This window comes from Dreissena polymorpha, chromosome 5 (assembly GCF_020536995.1).
Source record: "Dreissena polymorpha isolate Duluth1 chromosome 5, UMN_Dpol_1.0, whole genome shotgun sequence".
In the NCBI taxonomy this organism is placed as follows: Eukaryota; Metazoa; Mollusca; class Bivalvia; order Myida; family Dreissenidae; genus Dreissena; species Dreissena polymorpha.
This window is the reverse complement of record NC_068359.1, coordinates 16,707,305-16,712,620: the sequence shown is the minus strand read 5'-3', so window position 1 is coordinate 16,712,620 and position 5,316 is coordinate 16,707,305. Positions and strand designations below refer to the sequence as shown.

Here is a 5,316-nt window from a genome sequence, read left to right as displayed (position 1 = left end):
TCAAGGTCAAAGGTCAAAAAAAAGAAAACGCGGCGCATTAAGGGGCATTGTGTTTCTGACAAACACATCTCTTGTTCATTCATAATTTAAGATTTATTTTAAAAAATAATAATTTAATAAAATGTATTTCAGTTTAAGATTTATTTTAAAGTTGTCATATAGATAATATATAGTACATTAACAATATCGATATGGAATACATAAATAAAATAAAACATTATCACGCCACAAGATATACAATGTATTTCATTTTAAGATTTATTTAACATTTCCCGGGTGTACATTGTCCAGGGTAATCATGGAACTTAGGCTGGAAATCCATGGTATAACATGGAATTCCATGGTAATCCCTGGAATTTGAAACAGTTTCCAGGGTTTTCCAGGGTTTTGTTCTAGAAATGTCCATGAAACGTGGACTTTTTTTCCAAGCATTTTCCAGCCTTGGATGGAAAAGCATGGAAAAGGAATGGAAAACGCTGGATTTAGGCTGGATAACCCTGGAAAATATTTCCAGATAGCATGGAAAGTAGAACATAGAATTTTTTAAGCATGGAAAAGACTCTAACATTTTCAGCTAACTCTGGAAAAAACTTAGACTTTATAAGAGGAGAAAATAACTTATAAAAATGCAACACATTTTATTCAAAGTAAATCAGAGTTCAACAATTTACACAACATATGAATAAAACATAAAACAATGTGCATAGTTTGGGCAGAAATAGTAGTAGTTATAGTAGTAGTAGTAGTAGTAGAAGTAGTAATGCTGGTGCTGGCAGTAGAATATGTTGTAGGAGTAGAAGTAAAAGTGGTTGTTGTATAAGTTGTACAAGCAGTTAAACTACTGATAATTATACTATTGGTGCAAATTTAAGTGACAGTAGCAGTTACTATTGTGTTGTTGTTTTAGCATTTACAGGAATAGTAGCAGTAATGGTAGCAATAGTAGTATAAATAATAATAACAATACTAGTAGCAGCAGTAGAAGTAGTAGTTAAGGAAGTAGCATTAGCAGCAGCAGCAGTAGTAGTAGTAGAAGTAGCAGCAGCAGCAGTAGTAGCAGTAGCAGCATCAGTAGTAGTAGCAGTAGTAGTAGCAGTAGTAGTTGAAGTACTAGTAGTAGTAGTAGTAGTAGTAGTAGTAGTAGTAGTAGTAGTAGTAGTAGTAGTAGTAGTAGTAGTAGTAGAAGTAGAAGTAGCAGCAGTAGTAGTGGTAGAAGTAGTAGTAGTAGTAACAGCAACAGCAGCAGCAGTAGTAGTAGTAGTCGCTGCAGCAGGAGTTGTAATAGTAGCAGCAGCAGCAGTAGCAGTAGTAGTAGTAGCAGCAGCAGCAGCAGCAGGAGTAGTAGCAGCAGCAGCAGTAGCAGCAGCAGTAGCAGTAGTAGTAGTAGTTGAAGCAGTAGTAGTAGTTGAAGTAGTAGTAGTAGTAGTAGTAGTAGCAGTAGTAGCAGCAGTAGTAGTAGTAGTAGTAGTAGTAGTAGTAGTAGTAGAAGTAGAAGTAGCAGTAGTAGTAGTAGTAGTAGTAGCAGTAGTAGTAGTAGTAGTAGTAGTAGTAGGTAGTTGTTGTTGTTGTTGTGGCTGTTGTAATAGTAGTAGTAGTTTTGCAGAAGTAGTAGTAGTAGTAGTAGTACTAGTAGTAGAAGTAATAGTAGTAACTTTCAAAGCAATGTCTACAAGTTTAAATTCCTTAACCCTGTTCAAGGTGTATACACACTTAATATTTAACTACAGTCCAGGTTTGCAATTAACAAACTATCTGAAAAGCCTGTGTGTGAGTCAGATGTGTCTGCGGCTAATCTATTGGTTATAAAATATCACAGCCTTTTCTGATTGGCTGAGTTCAAATACAGAAAGTTTACCTGTTAGATTGAATTTCTGGAGAAGGCGTATTGAAGAAAAAATGCAGCTTAAACTTGTTGTTAAAATGAAGTTAATGTAATTTCACAAACAGTAGAGTTAATGAGTTTTTCCATTAACAAGAATTTCTTAAAATAATAATGTATGGATATCATTTGGAAAGTGACATGAAATGTTGTTAAAAAGTGATGCATACAAGTGTTTCAGAAGTCTGTCTAGGAATAGAACAACAACTGAAGGTTTGTCTTTTCATTATTTTTAAATATTCCTTTAAATTTATTCTTCTTATGTCATCATTGTAGACCTTTTTTATGTGACATTTTAGGTAAAAGTATGGCAAATATAGAAGTTTAAAAGCAGCTGTCACACACATTTTCACTAAGTGCAGTTTGCAGCTTGATAAAGGAAGTCCTATGTGGAGATATTAATAAGCTTGAATGTAGTATCGGAAGTTTATAATGCATGGCTAGGGAACTGAGGCTAAGGGAGTTATGTGCTGTGCATGATAAGAACTCAATGCTCATTAATGCTGTTAATGTTTATAAATAAATTAATTAAACCAATAGCATTGTTTTTTAGGTTTCACTGTGCATTTTCATACCAATAGAATTACACATCTTTCTAATTATAGCAATAATAAATTTGTACTAATCATACCAACAAATTTTGTTATGCTATGCTTTGTGATGTATTAACTTCATTGTAAGTTATTATTAAAAGACCATTTTACTAAATATTTAAAACAATACTTGAATTCTTTTCTATATACATTTTCATTATGTGCTTTAACTGTAGCTGACCAGTTGATGGAAGATACTGCAGAGTTTGGCAGGGAAATAACCCAAGACAGCAAAGCGGCTCTTTTGGCGCATTTACCAAGAGGACTAACATGGCCACAAATTCATGGTAAATATTGTTATGCCCCGGGCTCATATAAGTAATTTAGTGTTAACCACCTGAAAGTATTTGTCTTTTTGGTATCCAATATTTTGGTCTAGTTTCAATTACAGGTTATTTTTATATGAATTAGCAAATTAGCATAACTTTCATATAGCAATATCTGAATATAAAATTCCTATATATGTTTGAGTTTCCAGAAACATGCTAGTGTACCCCGTTTTGGGGCATTTAAGAAAACAACAATATAAATTTCAAAATAAAAGAGAGTCATTATAAAAATATAAGTTAAATCACCAATTTATTCACTTTAAAGTCTCAGTTTTCCTGTTTGCAAGTAGATTAAAGCCCGCTTGCAAACTACTTAGGATCGTAAATGTTCGCTCGAATACAAAAAGCCAGATGTACAGAATTGAGCAGTGATATGAAATATCTAAAATAGATAAAAATATGAATGAGCATTAAAGTATAGATATTCAATCATATGATTGCTGCACATTTACTTTTACAGATGAATGTAAAAAACTTATGACTTTCTTGTAATATTGTTTGCTTTGTTTTTCTTTCAGAGATCATGCAGGAGCCCTACAGTATAACAGCAGTACAAGTTCTATAAAAGATCCACGACCTACTGAAGCCCAGCTAATTAACAAAAAAGTTTTTAAAAACTGTAATTTTATCCCACCTGGGTACTTATAATTTACTAAGCTGCCTACACAAGTTTTAGATTTGCAATTATATTTTAAATTGTCACTTGGAAAGTAATACATGTACATCTATTATGTTCTGAATTTCTTTGAACAATAAAATTATATAAAAGTATTTTAATGAAATTAAGCACCTAAATTGCATTAAAGTGAAAGTAGCTGAGAACAAGATGTGTTTGTGAAACACAATGTCCCCCTATATGACGTTTGACCTTGAAGGATGACCTTGACCTTGACCCTTCACTACTCAAAATGTGCAGCTCCATGAGATACACATGCATGTCAAATATAAAATTGCTAGCTTCAATATTGCAGAAGTTGCATTACATGAGCAATTTTGACCCATATATTTGACTTGGAAGGATGACCTTGACCTTGACCTTTCACCACTCAAAATGTGCAGCTCCATAAGTTACACATGCATGCCAAATATCAAGTTGCTATCTTCAATATTGCAAAAGTTTTCATAAAATAAGCGATTTGGGCCACATATATTTGACCTCTGACCTTGAAGGATGACCTTGACCTTTCACCACTCAAAATGTGCAGCTCTATAAGTTACACATGCATGCCAAATATCAAGTTGCTATCTTTAATATTGCAAAAGTATTCATAAAATAAGCGATTTGGGCCACATATATTTGACCTCTGACCTTGAAGTATGACCTTGACCTTTCACCACTCAAAATGTGCAGCTCCATGAGATACACATGCAAGCCAAATATCAAGTTGCTATCTTCAATATTGCAAAAGTATTCATAAAATGAGCGATTTTGGCCACATATATTTGACCTCTGACCTTGAAGGATGACCTTGACCTTTCACCACTCAAAATGTGCAGCTCCATGAGATACACATGCATGCCAAATATCAAGTTGCTATCTTCAATATAGCAAAAGTTATTTCAAAATGTTAAAGTTGGTGCAAACCAACCAACCAACCAACAGACCAACCAACCAACAGACTAACCAACAGACAGGGCAAAAACAATATGTCCCCCACTACTATAGTGGGGGACATAAAAATATTATCCTTGTGCTCATGTTCAGCTACATATATTGTGACATACATGAAGCAGCTAAAAATAACTTAAATTTTTCATTTTGTTTCTTGTATATCGTTTGTACAGGGTTCGTGAATTGTTACTGTATATTACTTGACTTGCTTGTATTTTGTTACTTTGAATACATGTTGTGAAGGTTGCATTATACTTTTTAACTTTTAAAGGAGCGCTTGTTCTGTTATGTAAGGGCCTGATTTATGATTATGGACCTAGAGGCTTTGTAAGCATGTATTAAACAACACTTGTTTGATCTGAATAATTTGTTAAATAAATGTAACACAATTTGTAATCTGATGTTATATTTTGATGAATTGTGAACAAAATAATACATCGAAGAAACTAAGGCATTATGTTGATTTTTTGTTTTGTTTTAATCTAACCTTAAATTATGATTTACTTAAGCTGTGAGTATTGTATTCATTTAATACATGAATATTGTTTTTAGACCAGAAATTTCTTTTTCTATTCAGTGACCATGGTAAACGCTGGACAATTTTCCATGTTATACCAGGCATCCATGGAATATTGAACATGGAAAAACCCTGGAACATTTTCCAGGGTTTTCCAGCCAGCATGGAAAAAATACCGTCCGAATACTCCATGTAATCTGGAAAACCCTGGAAATAAATCCATGGTTTTCCATGGTTTTCCAGATTACATGGAGTATTCGGACGGTATTTTTTCCATGCTGGCTGGAAAACCCTGGAAATTGTTCCATGGTAATTATTCCAGGGAGCCTGGAAAACCATGGAAACTATTCCAGGCTATTTCCACATACCATGGACAATTTTCCACC

General features: G+C 33.7%; 1 long non-coding RNA gene across 1 annotated transcript; it reads left to right on the top strand.

Moving 5' to 3' along the window:
• Positions 1 to 274: 274 nt before the first annotated feature.
• On the top strand, positions 275 to 4,863 carry LOC127831025 (uncharacterized). The gene is made up of 3 exons (XR_008026366.1): positions 275 to 2,092; positions 2,649 to 2,759; positions 3,320 to 4,863. It is a non-coding gene; the product is annotated as an uncharacterized LOC127831025 (long non-coding RNA).
• Positions 4,864 to 5,316: the final 453 nt, after the last annotated feature.